General features: G+C 48.2%; 1 non-coding gene across 1 annotated transcript; it reads right to left on the bottom strand.

Annotated features, from left to right (window-relative positions):
- Window positions 1-14,937: 14,937 nt before the first annotated feature.
- Window positions 14,938-15,030, bottom strand: TRNAY-GUA (transfer RNA tyrosine (anticodon GUA)). Its single transcript has 2 exons — window positions 14,994-15,030; window positions 14,938-14,973 (listed from the first exon to the last, which is right to left on the bottom strand). It is a non-coding gene; the product is annotated as a tRNA-Tyr (tRNA).
- Window positions 15,031-21,337: the final 6,307 nt, after the last annotated feature.

Genomic DNA, 21,337 nt, shown 5'->3' on the forward strand with positions numbered 1-21,337 from the left:
TTCCTCATGTGCGGCTCAATAGAGCTGAAGCAGCAACGCTCTGTCTACTACACAGAATATGTTTCCTTATCCGCCGCCCTTGCATAAAATCTATCCGGATACTTACACCGATGGTACTTACCGTGATTGCAGAGGAATTGCCACGTTAGTACACATGCTCTGGCGGTATGCCAGGTCACGCTCTATTGTCTATAACAGCTCGGTCATATGGAAGACGGTTCTCCGGTGCCCTCTTCTGGCTGACCAACTCTGGGTGTTCCACCAGGCCCACGGTGCGGCAGAGAGGCTTGGCCATCCAATTCTCACGTGGGGGCGACCCGCTTCATGAAGACTCACGATCTGCAGGACTTCAATAAAGTTTTACGGTACCATACCATACCTGTACATTTCTTTACCATGCATCTGGTGCACGGCATACGAGCGTTTTTGGACTTCGTGGACTAGATGTCGCTGTCCTGGCTGGCATGAGATCCCGTCACTTCGGCCTTAGCAGCGCATCGCCATAGCTGCTGATATGCCATGGTGGGTGTAGGACACCCCGAGAAGCGTAAAAGCTGCAAGGCGTTTTAAGTTCTAATGGACGTCACACAAGGATTATGCCTTATAGAGCGAGTTGGGAGTGAGATTATGGCGGCGTGACTGCGCACGACACATGATAGCATCACACTTGTCGTCAGGGCAGTAGGAGCAGTGCGAGGTTATGTATATCTTTTTTTAGTAATGCATCATCACGATATGGCGAAGTTTTACGCTGTAGACCGCGAGTGAACTTACCCCATTCTCACACGGCACTTATTTTTGCATTGACATATATATATGCCGTGCACATACATAGCGGAATGCTTATGATCGCACCCATACCCCACACGGTAAACTAGGGGTAATTCGCAAAACAGATATTGACTTTGCAGAAAGTTTTGACAGAACTGATCTCAAGATCACTACGGGCGGTAATAGGAGTTGCATTTAACCTAAATACGAACGAATCGCATTTCATAACTCATGTTTATTTACCTCTTCCAGTGGTAATTGTTCGGCTGTATATTACCCACGACTGTATCACCCTACTTCGGCTGATTGCAGTTGCTGGACCAATGGCCCATAAGCATAGCGGGATGACGACTGTGAGACCGATGCATTTGCGGTGATGAAATCGTGACGAACAAATAACTTCAATGGAACTTCTAAGCCGGTATGGCGGCGGGAACCGCATGACGACAATGAGATGAAAATTCCTAGATGATAATAGTTGTATGACAACAACATTGTGACAACGATGTCATCAGGGCAATGCGGAGGTTGTTGAGGATGATGGCCTTACGGCAATGGTATGACGACGCACGGATAATACATTATAATGACAATAATTCGACCACCACGGCCAGCGACAACGGTTTCAGAACAGGCGCTATGAGAGAGGCGGTCTGACCGCGACCTAATGAAGGAGTGGTGACAGCGGCGGCATAATGAGGAATGCATTACCAGACTGCCTCAGAATGCCTGCAATAAAGGAATGAGTCAATGCTTCGACGAAGTCGGTATGACGAAGACGGCATGCGCTCATTTGGATGACGTTACTGAACGATGGTAGAACGACAACGTCACGACTGCGGCGTGATGACAACGGTATCGTGACGACTGTGTGAGCACAAGGAAGTGTCGATGACGACTTGGCGTAAAACATAAAACTTACGATCACAACTATACAGGCACTGGACCGGCATGACGACGATGGTATGACAACGAATATATGATGACGACTCTATGTCATCAGTGGCATGACAGCCCCGGCATAATACCCACTGAATGCCGTCAACTTGATTGGGATATAATAACGAGAGACGATTTACGTCGATGGAAATAGAAAATGGTGTGGCCATGACATCACGTCGACGGCCTTTTGAGGATATTAGCGGCAGTGTGTTGCTGAATGGGCGCGCCATTTCATTACAATTCCATTCCGGGGAATTAGACCTTTGGTAATTTCATTCCTTTCAAATCTTCGGTATGAACGAACAGCTCATTACCACTCGTGGAATGGCCGGGTAGTTCGTAGACCGGGTGTACGTAGACGCGGCGCGATATGGAGGTGGGAGAAGCGCACACGCGATCGCGGTTGTAGACCACACGGGTAAGTGCCTCGCGAGCGCCACGGGGACCACGCGACAGACGGAGGCGGCCGAAGAGGCCGCGATAGCCCTAGCACTCGTCGCGGTGCCGAACGCTGGGATCGTGATCAGCGACTCGCAGGCGGCAATCCGCGGCTTCGCGCACGGTCGTGTTTCTGGGGAAGCGTCCCGCATACTCCAAATTTCTGACGACGGTGACTCGTCATCGCCCTCGCAACTCCAAAATTCCACGGTCTGCCTCCTATGGACCCCGGCACACGCCGATGTTCCGCTCGCGGGCAACGAGACGGCCCACGCCACGGCTCGAGGTCTCACACGCCGAGCCGCCGCTGATTAGGTGGCCGCCGCCACCGCCCCCGAGAGCGGGGCATTGGATCTGCCGGATCGGGACACTACAAAAGAAATACAGCAACAAGAAACACACTGGGCGTGGGGTGATCGCCTAACCACGTTCAGAGACCTCACGCGACACTACAGACTCGAAAGACGCACATTCCCGCCACCGCACGATAAATTCAACAGGAACGAGGCCGTAACTTTACGCTTGCTCCAGACACACACCTACCCTAGCCCCGCTATCTTACACCAATGCTATCAACGCTATCTTACACCAATGCTATATCCAACAGAAGCGTGTAAAACGTGCGGACAGAGAGCAACGCTGCAACACGTGCTCTGGGGACATGCCGGCAACAACGGTAATGAAACCAGCTGCGTTCGCGACGCGTCCATAATCGCGGCCGTTGCCAGAGTACGGGAAGGCTCGAGCTCGCTTCTTCCCGACGCCGCCACGGATTCGGGAGCCGCCGGTGACCTTCTCCGTACCCGCCGTGGTTGCTCAGTGGCTATGGTGTTGGGCTGTTGAGCACGAAGTCGCGGGATCGAATCCCGGCCACGGCGGCGGCATTTCGATGGAGGCGAAATGCGAAAACACCCGTGTGCTTAGATTTAGGTGCACGTTAAAGATCCCCAGGTGGTCAAAATTTCCGGAGTCCTCCACTACGGCGTGCCTCATAATCAGAAAGTGGTTTTGGCACGTAAAACCCCAAATATTATTATTATTACCTTCGCCGTAAGCGTCGCCGCCGCTGGGAAGCGGCTATCAAAAGTTCAGAGCTGGCGGACCAACTCTGGGACATCCGGCAAGCCGAAGATGCCGCCCGAGTCCAAGGACCTCGTGCCGCCACCTGAGGCCACCACAGCAAGAACTGCCGGACTATTTATTCTTCAATAATGTTTCTTCTTCTTCTTCGACACTCTGATAAGCTCCTATGTAACCGCGTTGTATAAACAGCCGTGCGATTGGTAAACTTAAGAACAGCAGAAGGAAAAAAAAACAGGCTATGATAAACTGCACTAATCGAACGACGAAGCACAACATGAATGCTCGTTATGTATAAGCAACAAGGCAATAATTATAAACATACCTTGGCATAGACGTCTTACTCATTTTTTATGGTATTGAATTCCAGACTACGTATATATTATGCCCAATTTGTTCTCGACCCCACTGCCCATACGTAGCCGACAGAAATATCCGTTAAGAGGAATGAAAAAAAGGAGGTACGTCGGATCATGCTTTTTTTTTCCCATGGAGAAGCAGTCACCGGTATGCATTCTTACCGGATAATGAATGGCCATGCGGGACTCATTCATGAGCAAATGTACGCGTTCAACAAAGACACCTTCGAGGAGAGCTAAGGCACACGCGCACATGCGTATAGAGCAATACCACCCTTGCGGGCTGACCCTCGTCACCTCCACCAGGCGTTCACAAACCCCGTACACAACCGTACGCCGGTTATGGAGGACGTCTGTACCCTTTTCTGGCGGGTGTCCGTCGGCGGGTTTCGAACCAACCACCTACCGAAGCTGTGGCGGACGTCCCATCAAACACGCCACGGCAGCGGTGGAGGCTTTGCCTAATAATATCTGTTTCAGCGTGATGTTATCTAAGTTCGCATTCAAGTTTTTCTTTCTTGCAGTTCTCCGCGACCAAATTTTGGCTTCTTCGGGCTAAGTGCATGTAGCGTAGTTACCTTTAGCTAGAAAGGTGGCGGCCGACGTGGCCTGCGATATCAGCTCAAATATCAGTAAAAACCACTCTAAAGAACAACACCCGGCTAGCCGTCGAAATATACTGCTTTGCACTTTACGCTCATGGTGCACCTGGGGACAGTGCTTTGTGTGCTTGAACCTACTACTGATGATCGGGCTGTTTTTGACTCTTAAGAGGCAGTTACACGCCGATGTCCGACGATAATATTAAGCATTCATAAGTTAGCGCATGCGCAAAGGGCGAGTGCACTTTAGTTCTGCTGAAAGAAGCCGTCTGTTTGAGCACAAGTGATGGAACGGAACCCTCGTGAATAGAATAAGTAAATATCTTGAGAGTTCAATACCACTTCTAATGGAGGAGGAAAAGAAGAAAGGGAAGATAGTGACGCCGACTGTCGCAGGTTTGGTTTTCTAGCCTACACGGGGGAAGGGGTTTAACGGACTAAAAGAACGGAGATGTAGGGAAAAGGTTCGCTCAGTGTGCACAAGAGCGGTTGTCTATCACTTCTCGCCTACAATCGGACACTGAGGCCTGTCGATTTCATCAATTGTGGCAGCGTCCTCGTCGCTTTATAAAAGCGCGATGCGTAGGGCCATGGTGGGAAAATATTCGCATCTGAAAATGGCCAGCTGTCTAATCGGTTTAACACCCTTCGAAAAACGTCTGTTTCGATGTCACATAGAGATTACAAAAGCATAACACGCGCTCGATTTTTGGTTCACAGTTGCATGAATCACAGATTAGTGTGTCGAGCATTTCAATAATGAATAGGTAGTGCACTTCTTTCTATGGAAAAATACAATGTGCAAGGGAGGAACTTGCCCCCGACGATTTTCAATAGGATTGCGGCTTGCAATTAGCCGTCCAAAGACTTGCGCGGTGCCCGGGCAGACCGATCGTAGCAGGACCGGAGCTGGTGTCAAGAGTGGCATGAGTCGATGTGAAAGAATGCCGGCGCTTCCCAGGGGGGACATCAAAATTGTGTTTAGATTGAAAGTAGCCTAGATATATCAAGGATAGGCCCAACTGTGGTGGCTGATGCAATCAACACTGCTGCTTGCATCGAGGATTCGAAGCATAAAGCGGACATTATCTGTCCTAACTATTAATAGTATGTCGTCATGGTCAGTAACCCCGAGGAGGAGGATGCGACCATCTGAGGATGTCAGGATCGAGAATATTTTGGTGGCGGGTCGCTTCACGAGCAAGCGACATACTGCACGGCACGATATGCTACGTGCAAAGGCATAATACGAGACGTTCCCGTTGTGATGGGCCATACGTGTTGCAGCGCAAGATTGTTAATGGAAGAAGGCCCCTGGCGCTGCGAACCAAGGAATCAAGGACACCGGCAACCTCATAATTGCGTCTGACGGATAGCAGGTACGCAACTACGTCAGGTATGAGAATGCATTGGTCAGATGTACTTTATATCGTAGGCAGATCGACATCTTGTACGGTTGCAGATGGCTCGGCCATCGTGCCGACTTATGTCCGACGCCCTACGAAGCCATATGCAGAGGACGTGGAGCCGGGAACCCAGACGAACAGTATCAGTGCATGCCTAAATGCAAGTTGGGCGGCGAGAGTCATCTCACTGCAGGGAAAGAATGCAGAAAACGCTTTCTAATCGAGATTGTCGAAGAGAACGAGCTAGAGGTGAAAGTAGCTGGAGAAGAAGCACTATCCCGGAATATCACGGTGCCGAACTCAAGTTACCGGATCTGGATCAGCATCGCCCCCAGCAACCAGCCCTCGAGTGAGGCCGCCGCCGCTCCAGATCGCGGTCTAGGAGTGGCCAGCGTTCTAGGGGTTTATCCCGGTGCCGTTCGCGTGGTCGCTCCATAAGTCGATCTGCTTCCACGGTTCGCTTCGAGCCCCGAAGCCGATCCAGGACCAGATCCAGCGCTAGGGGGCACCTGCAGCAGCAGCAGGTCATCCACAAGGAGGGCCGCCCCACTTGGGCAGATCTGGTCCGTGGAGAACCATCGGAGGTGATGTCGAGGTCGCTACCTGATGGTGATGATAGTTTGAAAAAAAATCAAGATTTGAGCGCGAGAACACGGCTATGAGAGAGAACATTATAAGGCTAATACCTGAGATAACGGAGATTAAGGGCGCTACGAAGACGGAGCCCACCTCTACCATCAATGCGCAAATTCTGGAAGACCCAATCGCCGAGGGTACCGACGGGTCGCGATCCCCGAAGAAGAGGACAATAACTTGTGATCAGGAGAACGTGCCACGTAAAGCTAAATCTGAGGTGCGCGAGATATTGACCGCTTTGTGCGAAAGTATGAAACAGCTAGGTGATAGAGTGACTGATATGCAAAGCAAGATGATACGTCTTTCTGACCCAGCAGTTAGCCATGTAGCTGCGATACTAGCACCACCTACGATCGGTGTCCAGCGTGTAAGAGACGGCTCCGCCACATGAGCGATGCCAAATTGGGCAGTGGAACTGTAGAGGCTTCTCTAAGAACGAGGCTCTCCTACAGGGATACTTATGCAGTTGTGAAAGGAAGCCCCAGGCCATCCTATTACAAGAAACCTTCTCGCCTGACATCTTGACTACGAGGTTTTGCTCGGTCGCCGTGCAGAGAGGGGGGAATGGTGCATGCACTCGCAATTCAGACTTCGAGGGAGATTATTGAAGCCTACAATATCAAGAAAAAAGCGTCGTGTTGTGTACGCATGCCATCGTTAAGTTTGTAGGACCGTGAATTCGAATTTTTAAGCCCCCTAATATTGTATTTCACAGAATTTTCCGTTTTTGCCTGCGCACTGATCAGGACGCCATCGATTGAGAGCACGTGGCCATGGGTTGTAGTACATAAGTTTGTGTATGGGGGCCTTCGAATAAAGTTAATTGTGAGTTCAGCGCCGTACTGTCCGTTCCTGTCTTCATCTTGCGCTGCCCCTTCAAAATGTTGTAGCCTCAATATCTCGGCCTAATGTGGGTGAGAGATTTTACAACTACGTCAAATTGTTCCTCTCGGATAGGAAGGCTACCCTCCAGATGGCCGATCTCTAATCAGAGCTGCTGCAACTAGGGAAGAAGGGCGCGCCACATTGGGCGGTCATTTCCCCCTCTTTCTTCGATATAGCTATCGTCGACCTTAGAAGAAAGCTTCTCAAGATTTAAGGCATCAAACACTTTATGTATGCTGACGATATAACTATACGGTGCACAGGAGGCAAAGATGGTCAGGTTGAGGGAGCCTTACAAGAGGCCATCGACACTATCAAACCCACCGCTGTCAGATGCTCCACTTTGAAATCGGAACTGTTACTGTATAGTCCCAAGAAACGCAGTCTAAGGACAAAGGGGTGGACATAGTTAGAAGACAGAGACATCAACCTATATACAAGAAACGGTTGCTGCATACGTTTACGATCGGACTGCAGGAGTACCGACCTGCAAAATTTCCACAGCCCGCTGCGACGACTCGCTTTGTAAAGACGACAATGAGCCTACTAAACAGCCCAACGGCGCCGGAATTTCTAACCACTTTCGGCGGACCAAGTATTGTTAGTTGATTCGCTGTCGCCTTCCCGGTTGGCTTAGAGCGAGAGAACTCCTGGAAAAGGATATTTTGTGGTGCTTTCTCGCAGGCCCCAGAAGTCGTCACAGTCAATGGAAAGCTGCGGCGGCTACTGACTGCGGGGTCAGCTCTTGGATCAAGAGGCGCCTCTTTGGTATAGACCCCTGTCTACGAGAACCCCCTCACCTCTGTTTGTCCAGTGAAACCAAAGTGCGGAAGTGAGTGTATGAACCCTTCCCCTAAAGGCGGGTCGACTACGATGATTTTAGACGCTGCCATTGGTGGAAGGTTCAACGGCAGTTCTCCCTCATCTAGGGAAGACAGAGTGTTTTTGAGCAGCTGTTTACGGCTGCTTGGTGTGCCTTCTCTTTCAGTCATGCTAGACTGATGAAATGTGACTTCCTCCACCCTTCATATAAATATCGTAAATAAATCCCATATTCCTTGTTCTCGATAAGAACAAGTCCCTCCCTTCAACAACCTCCTAATCGTGGATGTGTCGGACGACGGCATGGGCCAGCTACCATTTATTTCATGCCCGACCCCAACTCTTACAACTGGCTGGCAGCGGTGAGACGGATTTTTTTGACGTGGAGCTGTGTCTGCGGTGAGTGCGCTTCGTTCTTGCTTTGACTCTCTAGGCTTCATTTTCTGGTTGTTCAGTTTAGAACTGTAGGGAAGCTAGATTGTTGTTTGTTAGCTAGGTTGTGTTTACCTAGGTATGTTTAGCGAACAAGATCAAGGCAGTAAAGCAGCAACCAAGGAGTTAAGGACACTGCTGAGAGGCTAATCGTTGATTGTTTCTGAGGAACTGGGCCTAGATGTACGAAATGAAATGCTAAAGTCGGAAATATTGCAGCTGATTTCCGAACAGGCCAGTGAGGAGGACATTGAAATTGGGTTAGAACTTCTGAGGAAAATAGAGAAACGGGACAGAGAGAGAGAAGAACGGTAGAGGAACGCGAGTTGAGAAAAATGCAACTTGAGCTTGAAAGAAAACGTTTGGAGCTGCCTCAAGGAAGTGAAGGGGTTGTGGGACGGTCAAGTGAGGCAGAATCATACTGCATGGACAGGCTGTTTTTAAAGCCATTTGAGGTCGGGAACGACATCGGCTTGTTCGTAGTAATTTCGAAAGGACTTGCGAGAAGATGAACTTCGGTCCGAGTACACGACCACAGGCAGTTGCTGTCTATGTTGCCGTGTGAGGCTGCAGAAGTAATCGCCAGACTCAGTACAATAGATGCATATGATTATGCAAGGGTGCTGCAACTGGCTGGCAGCGGTGAGACGGATTTTTTTTGACGTGGTGCTGTGTCTGCGGTGAGTGCGCTTCGTTCTTGCTTTGACTCTCTAGGCTTCATTTTCTGGTTGTTCAGTTTAGAACTGTAGTAGGCTGTTTAGGCTGTTCTTTTGAAGAAGTACCGCCTTTCAGCCGAAGCTTTTCGACAAAGGTTTAGAAGCACGGGAAAGAAGGATAGCGAGGGATATCCGGAATTTGCATATAGCTTAAAGACAAACTTAGTCGAGTTGCTGAAAAGCGCGAATGCGTACGGGAGCAGAAACATAATTATTGAATGCATGTGTCTAGAACAGTTTTACAGAAGCATCCCACAATCTGTGAAGCTGTGCATGCAAGACAGAAGAAATGTAAACGCTGTGGAAAGGGCGGCTAGGTACTGATAGGGCCATGCAACATAAGCGGTTACTTTCACGCTTTAGTACCATCGACCGATGACGGCTGGAACCGTCTTCCTGCCTTCGTCGCTGTTATCTGCGACGCCGAAAAATTTCGAGATATTTCCTAATGACTACTTACATGCTCACCACTCCTCTCTATCGTACCTCCAGGCCTTTAGAGTATGCAAATACATAAATTAATACATGGCTTAATGAATGAATAAAATAAAATAAATAAGTGGTGAATGCTTTTGAATCCGGTTTCAATAAGAAAAGAATGAAATCAGTGAAGTATTTCGTGCAACTTCAATGAGTATTTGAATCGTTTAATTTCCTCGACTTCGCTATTGCGAAGTGTTGCAGAGTTTCTTGAATTGTTTAAGTGGTGCTGTGCTCGTATTCCACAGCAAACTGGTGATGAGGACGAGTCAAGCGGGGAGGGGGGAGCTGACGGGGGCGAGCGTCAGCGAAATTGAACGGTAATCTTCCTCCTACTTACCCAGAGATTAGACGATCGCGTGAATCTAAGGTATCGCACCGGAGGAGAATGACGCTTTGAGGCGTTCACTTGCGCGGACTGGCAAGAACGCCCACACTTCCAATGCGTCTGCAGCAAATGACGTGTTTTGGGTGATAAGCCGTTTCAAAGGGACACTCGGTGACCGGCTCGGCCGCCTAGTGGCTATATATGGTAGTCGTTGTGCTGTTGAGAAAGAGGTCGCCAGTTCCATTCGGGAGTGCCACGGCACCGCTTTGCGAGGGGGGCGGAATGCTATAACGCTCGTGTACCGAAAGGTAAGGGCACGAAACCCAGCAAGTGAATATTATTCTCGAGTCCACCACTACGCCTTTGCCTCGTAGCCCGTTTGATGCTTTTGGCCTTCAACACAATCAATCAATCAATCAATCAATCAATAGTTGGGAAAAGTTCAAATCGTAACAAGATTTGGACCGCGCCCTAAAGTGACCACATGAAGGACAAGCCTTTTCGCTGCATGGACTTATGCGCAAATGTTTGCAAACTTCTTCATGGCTTCATTCGGCCCTCATTTCTTACTGACATCTCTTGCAGTAAAAGTTATTCGAATGCAGCACCTCGCTCCAGTGGGAACCGGTTGCCTCCGGGAATCTTCGGTCTCTGCGCTCGACGTAGTGTTACGCTGAAAGCGGTACGGAGTGAAAAAGCGTTACGTTACCGGCATTCCTTGTCGAGGTTGTAGCTCAGATGGTACAGCGGTCGCTTAGCATGCGTGAGGTACTGTGATCGATACCCAGTACCTCCAATGAATTTTTTTCCTAGCTCTGAGATAAATTGCGAACTTCGGTTAAAATGTAATGGAACATTAAAGGATATACTGCCACCAAATTTTGACATGGTAGTCCGTGTCGCGGAAAATCCAATGTCGGCGTCGGCGGCGTTACCCGTGAGAAAGAATCCCCCGATACACGCAGGCCCTCCGCGTGGTGCAGAGGCATTACTGAACTGACTGAATTTCTCAAAGTAAAATGCGTCAGAAAACTCCTAAAGTGTGACATACACACAACCTACAGACACGATAGCGTTGGTCTTTAATTTGAATATAGGAGAAAACATAATTCTGTAATGAGAAAACTCAAACACTGACCCTTTTTCCAGCTGCCGTTTGAGATTTCGTGTGGCTCTGCGCAAACTCCGGGATCGGACCAGGCAAGCGGCCGTGTTTCTACCGGAAAGCTTGCCATCAGGCGTAGCGTTCGCCGCCAGCGTTTCCCGGCAAACATTACGGTTACGTAAGCTGAAGTTGCCAGGAAGCGTGAGAAGCCGTCCGAGATCTTTGAATGCTGTCGCGTTCCACTCCTAAAGGCGAAGCTTAAGCATCCTCCAATTTTTTCTCTCTTTCTATAACTTATAGAAAAAACAATCGAGTAAGTAATTATGGTTTCGAGCTTCAGTTCTTTGTGACTACAACTAATAACTAATCACGTTCCTCGTTACTGCGAAACGCTCAAAACGTGTGTCCACTGCAGCGATGAATATTGTGACCAAATGTTGTGGTATTCCGCCCCAAAACCACGATTTGATTGCGAAGCGCGTCCTAATATAATTGAGTCCAGAATGATGTTGACCACATCAGACTCCTTAACGTGCAGCCAACGAGCGCTTTTCACTGCCCCTCCCCCGCCTTTCATCTGGTGTCTCCGCGAGGGGTGTCAAACCCGCGACATAAAGCTCATCGGCGCAACGACCAGAGCCAGAAAACTGTGCAGCAACGACAATGGCCAATCTGTGAGTGTGGGATCTGCATAACCTTTCAAATAGGAAACTTTCTTCTAATGTATAGACGCACAGTAGGAAGGACAAAATGCGGCAGTTTTCAGTTGCATTGCATACAGAAATTTACCTTGACCTTAACAGAAAACGCCGGCATATAAAGTTAATGAAAATCGTCTTGGGAGAACACAGCCTCCTTTAAGCCGATGCAAATTTACACTCCGTGATGTTAATTGCTACATCACTGATTACCTAGACGCGAAAATGTTGTCGCTCAAGGTGTAGACGCTAATATCAAGGGTGGTCATAGTAAGCCGCAAGTGCTGCTCTGCCTTCCTTCTGCATGTGTCGGAAATTCTCTCTCAATACTTTACGCAGGGGAAAAAGCGCAGAAGCTTTATTAAAGGTTTTCGCTGGGAGCGCGTGCCTGCAATCTAAAATATGTCTCCACGTGATTTGCACGCACTAGCGCATGCGAACAGTTCACCTCGCCTATTCTGAAGGCGTCGCTATAGTCGATATTGCTTTCGCAGGTCACTCAATGTCAAGGAGGCAAAGGGCACTTAACGAACCCCATTAGGGTTAATTCGGTATTTGAAATATGTTCTGTGCCGTTTTGAGGCTCCTCGTGTGCAGTCTGTCATGTTGGGCGGCAGTAATAATTAAACTCCCGTCTTAGAAATTTCGGAAGAACGTTATGCTGATACCACGCAACCCGGGAGTCAGTGGACAGTAACTTCTTGTTTTTCTGACGTGGACACTCGCATTATTGCTAAATGTGTTGATGGTATACGTCGTTACAGTAATGTATATGATAGGTTACGTTATGGAGATATTGTGTTTATGCTTTTATACATCGATCATCTGCTGTTCCACTGTCCACGATACACCCCTGAGAGACAAGAACTTGCCAAAGCTTTTCAAAAGCGGGACAACCGGCCGCTTTCTGTGCAGGTGCTGCTGGAACAACGCCCCCATCGCCCGTCGGCTCATAAAGCGGTGAGGGCACTTTTGTGCTTCTTAAGGACGACGGGCTTGTGCGACCATCTGTGACTATTAATGCAATTTCTGTAAGGCCACACACGTCAGCGAACTCACTGCAATTTCCTTCTTTCCTTCCCTCCTCTCTCTCCTGCTATCCTTGTTTTCCCCCTTTCCCATTCCCCCGGTGTAGGGTAGCCAACCGGACGTGATTCTGGCTAACCTCCCTGCCTTCTTGTCTCTTTCCCTCCTATGCGCTGTGTCGTGCATGTGATGAACTTCATTGTAATGCCGTCCTCTGACGTCTACGGTTGCGTTTTCTTTTCGTTGGCAGCATTTCAGTTGCACAAAGACGGTGTTTCAGCGAACACTTTCAGAAATTCTTAAAGGTTTCCTGTGGCAGATAATACAATTCTAGTTCATTAGGTAGTGCACTCCAACGGGTGTACACTACTTGCACAGTAAATTGAATTACATAATGAATAATTAACAAAAATTCACTAAATGATTAAATTATGGGGTTTTACGTGCAAAACCACTTTCTGATTATGAGGCACGCCGTAGTGGAGGACTCCGGAAATTTCGACCACCTGGGGTTCTTTAACGTGCACCTAAATCTAAGTACACGGGTGTTTTCGCATTTCGCCCCCATCGAAATGCGGCCGCCGCGGCCGGGATTCGATCCCGCTACCTCGTGCTCAGCAGCCCAACACCATAGCCACTGGGCAACCACGGCGGGTAAAATTCACTAAGTAAGTTATATAAGTTAAATAATAAGTTACCTTATGGTCCATATTGCAATGTGCTGATTATAGCCGTGGACTTTGCAAGGTGGATCCACTTGGAAGGATTTCTCAAGATGACACCAGTTTCGATATAATAATTCGCAAGCTTTGCGGAGAACTGCATTGGTGTTCCAATTACTTTCTTATCAAAACGGTCGTTTCATGCATTCAAACGCAAAAGTATCTGGATGACAACCTCTCGAAAAGGTTGTCATCCTGAGAATTCGTTCCAAAAGGACCCGCTTTGCGAGCAAGACTGCTTGACTTGGTAATTTGAAACTTGGGTCTAAGGCAATTAGTCCGAGACCTAATTAGTCAATATTTGTTAATGAATGTATTATACATTTTAATTTCTTTTGCACGTAACGTCCGCCTTTTCTTGTAAACCAATTCATGAGCTAGAATTGTGCTATCTGCCACAGAAAACCTTTACAAAATTTTGAAGGTGTTCTCTGAAACACGCGGTATCACAGGCAACAGCATTTCTGCTCAAAGCGCCTGCATTTGCTCAACACGAATAGATTTTTAAAAATTTTTATTCGTACACAAAGATAAACAAAAGTCAGCAGGATTATCAAGAAAGAAAAAATTGGAGGACGCTTAAGCTTCGCCTTCAAGAGTGGAACGCGACAGCGTTCCCGTCGACCCGCCAAAGGGTATTGGGCTACGGCGCAGCGACAACGCGCCCCGCATCGGACGCGGTGAGCGTCAAGCAACGCAGCGTTCGGCGCGACAACGAAATGCGCGCCTCAGCAAGCGACGCACGCCTGAGCCTTCTAAGGTAACACCGCGTTCACTAGAGGCGCTTTTGTACCGCTTTGAAGCATCGAACTCGTGGCTCAGTGGTAACGTCTCCGTCTCACACTCCGGAGACCCTGGTTCGATTCCCACCCAGCCCATCTTGGAAGTTGCTTTTTATTTATGAAGTGCCTGCCGTGATTTATCGCTCACGGCCAACGCCGCGGACGCCGACGCCGACACCGACGCCGACGCCGACGACACCGGCTTTTCTGCGACACGAGCTCCTTAACGCTATCGCGTTAAAAAATTGGAGGACGCTTAAGCTTCACCTTCAACAGTGGAACGCGACAGCGTTCCCGTCGACCCGCCAAGGGGTGTAAGACAATGGGCTACGGCGCAGTGACTACGCGCCCCGCATCGGACGCGGTGAGCGTCGAGCAACGCAGCGTTCGGGGCGACAACGAAATGTGCACCTGAGCAAGCGACGCACGCCTGAGCCTTAGAAACAGCTCGTTTCTAAGGCAACACCGCGTTCACTAGAGGCGCTTTTGTACCGTTTTGAAGCATCGAACTCGTGGCTCAGTGGTAACGTCTCCGTCTCACACTCCGGAGACCCTGGTTCGATTCCCACCCAGCCCATCTTGGAAGTTGCTTTTTATTTATGAAGTGCCTGCCGTGATTTATCGCTCACGGCCAACGCCGCGGACGCCGACACCGGCTTTTCTGCGACACGAGCTCCTTAACGCTATCGCGTTAAAAATACATAAGGTCCGTCGAGCCGGATTCGAACCATCGACCTATGGATGCCCGCTTGGGATGAAACCTCTACAGTCCACCGCTCTACCAACTGAGCTATCGACGGCACGGCATCAGCGCGTCTACCTGTTTGTGTGGATTGCAGAGCAGCACGCAACGTGGCCGAGTAACGGGATAATCGAGGCCTGGCACGTGGAACGCAGGGCGAAGGTGTCTCTTGGGTCGCAGCGTTTTTCCTTGAGCAGAAAAGAGCGACTGCGCGCCTCCAATGCTTCTTTAATTCTTCCTTCGTAATCGAGGCTGTTGTCGCGAACTACTGAGTGCACGTGACTATACAAAGTATAAACACGAGTGTTGGTTGAGTTTGTTCCACGAGTGCCTCATAATCATCTTGGATGATTGACCAAGAATATAGGATCTTTCTTGAATATAATTAGTCGAATCTAAAGAGAAACACTAATGAGAAATTTTGAATATATCAAAAGGAGATAATAAATTCTGATTTTAAAAATTCAATAATTTAGCAAAGAAGTCGTCCTGATTTACTTATGAACCTTGCAATAGCTGCAACAACATCCGTATAATAATGTCCTTTAGGGAGGCTTTCAAATATTGAATTTCTGGAAAGACTAGATTTGATCCAGCATCGTGAAATTGTCCCACTGAAGTGTGCTTTCTTGATCGAGAGAAATCGCGGCATGGCAAGCAGTTTTCTATCGACTTATCTTCACGTCAATAAGGAGGAGGGCGCCAGACCAGATCTATGCAGATAATAGATTCATGAAGATATTCGACAAATTAGTTTGGTAAGTATGCTGCTATTTTCATTACTGCCGTCTACTTCTACTGCTTTTCTAAATCTTCAGTGAAAAACGCTAAATTAAAAAGCATTAAACGGATAATTTGTAGGGGTTGATTTATTGGGACCTGAAACTTTCGTAATTCCTTTTTTTCCCTTGATAGGGACTATTTAAGAGGTCATTATGTTCTCGCTGACGATGTCTGTCTCTCTGTTTGCCATCAGATAACCTCCCCGACATTTCGGATATGTCGTCGATCCGTATTTAGCCTATTTCACATCAACTTGGTCCTTGCTCTTCTTTTTTTTTTTATCAACGCAAAGTAGCAAAGTTTTTCCGGGATGCTTCTCTGCTTTTCTCGCATTAGAATTGTTCTCCTCTGTCCATTGAGCCACTAGGTATACGTGCCACTGGTTTTGCTGCCTAATAGACAATTTGGGACTCGACAACCTGGATGAATGAGTAGGTGCAGAATAAACGACTTGTTTATTGGGATCTGCATAACATTTACAATAGGAAAATACTTATAGTGTATGGGCGTACAATAGGAAGGGCTGATGTGGCAGTTTTCAGCACCAACAGCACAGCATTTTGCTGGCATCTGGCGCGCGAGCGTAACTGGCCAGCTCGTGAAATCGGCGGTGTCTGTCTGAAGCCGCGAAGCAAGCGAACGAGGAAGGCGCCTGGGCCTCCGTGCTGGCTCCGGTTTGCCTGTAAGTTCTGTGTGCACATTCAATCAGCCCTATGGACAACCACAACGCTCAAATCTGAGAATAAAAATCGTTAAGCGTCCTTCGTACTTTTTAAACTACACTTGGAACACAACCTCTGACACGTATATCTGAATGAAATTGCGCTGCCGGAATGTTTGCTATTAATGAATAACGAAAAAAAAGTTATGAAGAACCAACCCCGCCTACTTTTCAATAACATGTTAAGCATGCATTGGGAGGTGGTTATTTGCGGCACTATACTGCATAGGGGCACTCCCCTTTACCAGCATGCCTCACCTGTACGCAGAAGCCAACCGGTACTTCGAACGACATCAAGCAACGCATTTGGAACCCCGTGCAGCGCCTGCCACCGCCACTGATTGCCGATGCTGTGACCAGACGTGCAGCCTCTCAAGACGCAAGCTGTCACGAGGAAAGAGTGCGAACTCTCCCTTACCACCGTGCCATAATGCGGTGCTGAACGGTACTACCCTGCCAGCGGTGCCACCGTAGTGTCCCACGACACAGTCTACGTGAGCCGATGCCCCGTAGCTTCACGTGCACTGTATTCTCACCGTTCAGTTTGCGTTGAAGGGATAGGCAGCACGAAGGTCACTTCGTTCACTGCTGCTGCCGCAATTCCTCACGCCAGCGTTTTGACAGCGAGTGTCCGCGGTCATCGAGTGTGAAGTGTTCATGTTTGCCTATGCACGCTAACACCATGCCAGGTAATTTAGATAGTAAGCGAATGCTTACAACGGGACGTTCTACTCTGACGGTTGGTGCGTATGGTGCAGCCACGTGAGCCCTGTCCTGAATACGATCTGCGTTCCAAATAGTGCTGGCGTTTAGGCGCACCGAGGGCCGATAGCGTCGTGTGCGCTACAGCACCCATACGCTTGCCGGTCACCCGCATTCATGAAGTGAAACATTACTGTAAATTTTTTAACAGGGCGCATAAAAGATGATGTGATTAATTTCATAAGTCGCCGTTGCAGCTTGTCTGCATGAAGTGGGTTTTAACGATATTACATGTGATTTCATTTCGCCGTTATGCCACCATGGCAACTCAGCTCCTGAAAATAATTGTTTAAAGGGCTGATAGAATTCAGGCTTGATACCTTAATTTTGAAATCGAACATCTAAAGAAAGAGACTACGAAAAAACAAGCATGATTCATAATTTTCCTGCCAGGATTCTGATAAAGGGCCCCTCACCAGGCCCCCTAGCTTATTTTGGTTATACGATGAAAGTTGCTACGTGTCCTCGAGGGAGCGTTCTGCCGCAAATATTTTTCAAGTCGGCTTATTAATAGTCGAGATAGAAATATTTCAGTGACGCGAACCAATGATTTCAGCAGGCTGGCTCCACTGCATAGCGAGACTGCCTCTCCACTCGCCCCGTCTAGCCTTCGCAAGTGAAATTCCTTCCTGCGTTCTCCCTTACCGGACCTCGAGAATCGCGTAACGCATACGTCACAGGCCCCGCCTTCATGTTTTTTTGCTCCTCGCTCTTTTTTTTCGGCGCTACGCGTTTCCACCGATGGCGTCACGCGCGAGCTGTTGGCTCGTTCGCGCAGCGCACGATTTTGCGCGCTGTGCACAAGGAAACATGACTAGCGGTATAATTAAGTGCTAGCCGAATACTGAGGCAGAACAAGCGGATCGCAGAGCATGATCACGCGTTGGAACCCGGTAGAAATTGACACAGTTTCGGTACCTGCGCACGTGACCACACGACCGTGGGAACAAGCAGACCAAGCGGAAGTACAGCTTCCTTGCTTGGGCGCGAAGTAAAACAAAAAACACACAGACATTAAGTTTGTGCGTTTTATGATTTCTCTGAAGTTCAATTCGTCAATTCAAGCAGCAGATCGCACAGATAACATATGTTGTCTTGAATAATTCTCGAAGTAACGTGTCACCATGAACAACGTCACACTGTGGACACGATTACGTAAGCGAAGGGGCACGATTACGTCACCATCCAGATTGGAGCGCGGCGGCTGCGAGTGAGGAGGGAAACGACGTTCGGATTTCAGATCTTTCTGCGGCGCATAGCGATGTAATACTTTGCAGACACGATTGTTATCGCGCAATGTATGATCTGCGCTTGTCAGCTCAAAATGGCCAGACCTGGTGAGGGGCGTTTAAGAGAACATTCCTTAAGATTCCGTTAAGATTCCGCTGCTCAACATAGCCTATTGGCGTGCGATTCACACATCTTTTGCATGTGTGCGGCTTAATAACGTTGGTTATCAGGTGAGAAACTGAATCCCCTGTGAGTTTTTTAAAACTCTACCGCGCTAATGACATCGCCGTGGCGTCAGAAACTGCAGTTTATTTCCATCTGCTTGAGTAATTTTTACGAAGAAAAAGTTCGTTAAAGGCCAACAGGTTCACTTATCGCTCACATTGAAAACACAGTGTAGTTATTTTTTATTGACTGACAGTTAACTCAGACACAGTGGAAGCTTGCAAAATCCATGACGTCAAACAGACCTCTTGCAAGAGTTTCAACATTGCAACGCCACCTGACCTCCGTTCCGGCATCCTTCCTGTCTTATCAAGCCTCACTGACCGATTAGGCTTGACTTTGTAGCGCTGGAGCGGAAAGCTTCAGAATAATTTTTAGGCCAGCTCTGAAAATGTTTTAATCCGCGCCGTGTTTATCTCCGCATTACAAAAGGGAGACGCTCGGACGACCGGAGTAATTGCCTGTATTTGGACGCAGGTGAAAGTGACGCACCTACTATGGACTTGCCAAGGACTTCATCTAAGTCGTCTCCGCCACCTCCGAGCCACAGGCCTTCGACCTGGCCTCCCACCTGACCTTGAACGTTGGATTCATGGACCACATCATCGTTCAGTTCTCGATTTTTTTGCACGAGTCGAATCTGTTCGTGTACTTTTAATGTCCTTTGTATTACGCCTAAGGGCAAACTTTCGAATTAGAAAAAAAAATGGACGCAGACTGCCTGAATAAAATTGCATTGCATACGGAAATTTACCCTGACTTTCGAGAAACACGTTGGGAAATAATGTTAATAAAATTTATCTTTGAAGAACGCACTGAATAACTCTGGAGAACTTACACTGTATGCTGCTGATTGATACACCATGGGCTACGCTAAGTATTAGGCTGGACGTAATGAATGGAAGCAAGACGACCACTGCAATTTTCATTTTCTACGTGGCTACATGGGTGGGGTTAGTCGACTAGTCCGTACAAATATTGTACAGTGCTAAACAGAGACTATCTACATCGGAAAAGTTTAGAAGACGCTTCGCCTTCAAGAGTGTAACGCGATAGCATATAAAGATCCCTGACTGTTTCTCACGCTTCCTGGCAACAGGAGCGCATGACCGAAATGTTTACAGGGAAACTATGGCGGCAAACGCTACGCACAAAGGCGAGCTTTCGGGTAGAAACGCGGTCTCTTGCGTGGGCCGATCTTCTGTTACTTTTTCGTACTTTTAATATTTAAGATTGAGAATATTTAACATAATAGGCATGCACTGTCGGTGCTTTGCTTCATGAAATTTGTTCAGTGACTCGTTCGCAAAATTCTGAGGAATATCATATGGAATCTATGTTGAACAGCCTTGTAAAGAACGCAAGGTGCTGACGGTAATATTTAGCCGCAATTGCTGCTCTGCCTTCCTTCTCGGATGTGTGAGAAATTTACTTATAAGTAGAGAAAGGCGCTGTAGTCTCATGGGAGGTTTTCGCAGGGATCGCATGCCTGCAATCTAAAATTAGCTCAACACGACTTGAGGGCACTGCTTGAAGCGAATAATACATTGGCCCTATCCTGAAGGCGGCGCACTAGGTGATATTGGTAGCACACGGCACTCAAGGTCAAGGAGGTGAAGGGCACTCAAGGAACCCCAATCGGGTTAATTCGGTTGTCAAAATATTTTGTGTGCAGTTTTAAACTTCCTCGTGTGGCAGGCTGCCATGTTGCGATACAGTCGCAATATTTAGTCGCACAACTATGTAAGGAACGTTATGCGGATCCCACGCATTCTGGCAGTCTCTGAATGCGTATCTCTCTTTCTTTTTTCTTTTTGACCTGGACGCTTCAGTTAAACTCTGGGGTTTTACGTGCCAAAGCCACAATCTCATTATGGGGCACGCCGTAGTGGGGGGCTCAGAATCAATTTGACCACCTGTAGTTCTTTAACATGCACCCAATAATGCACGCTACGCGGGCGTTTTTGCAGTTCGCCCCCATCGAAATGCGCCCGCTGCGGCCACGACTTGATCGCCCGGATTCTTGCACTCACGCCAAATATACTGACGCTATACGACGTTAATGTAACCTATACGTGGTGTTGTGTAGAAGCGTTTTTTTTTGTTTATATGCAGTGTTGATGGTCAGGCCTGTGATGACTTTGCTCCTCTTAAAGAATTGCGCGAAGACGAGTGAGGTTCATTATTATGCTCCTTGAAAAAAGTGAGCGATTGTCTCTCCTTAATCGACATCCAATGGCCAATTAATACTCCGTATGAAGGCGTTGGCTGACGGCCTTTAGCGTCTCCCTCCGAGCTTTGCGAACGCTATTTTTGGCGAATTTACCGGTGCCACCTCGGTTGTCGTTGCGGTCACCTGAACGACTGTAGTGCGATAGCACTATGACTATCGACCCACCGACGACCTTGAATATATTTTCTCTCTCGCGTTGAAGATTGCATTAGAGATGTTTAAAAAATCAAATTATGGGGTTTTATGTGCCAAAGCCACTTTCTGATTATGAGGCATGCCCTAATGGGTGTATCCGGAAATTCTGACCACCTGAGGTTCTTTGACGTGCACCTAAATATAAGCTCACGGGTGTTTTCGCATTTCGCCCCCCCTCGAAATCCGGCCGCCGTGGCCGGGATTTGATCCGGCGAC

The sequence above is a fragment of the Dermacentor variabilis genome, unplaced genomic scaffold, assembly GCF_050947875.1.
Source record: "Dermacentor variabilis isolate Ectoservices unplaced genomic scaffold, ASM5094787v1 scaffold_17, whole genome shotgun sequence".
Taxonomy (NCBI): domain Eukaryota; kingdom Metazoa; phylum Arthropoda; class Arachnida; order Ixodida; family Ixodidae; genus Dermacentor; species Dermacentor variabilis.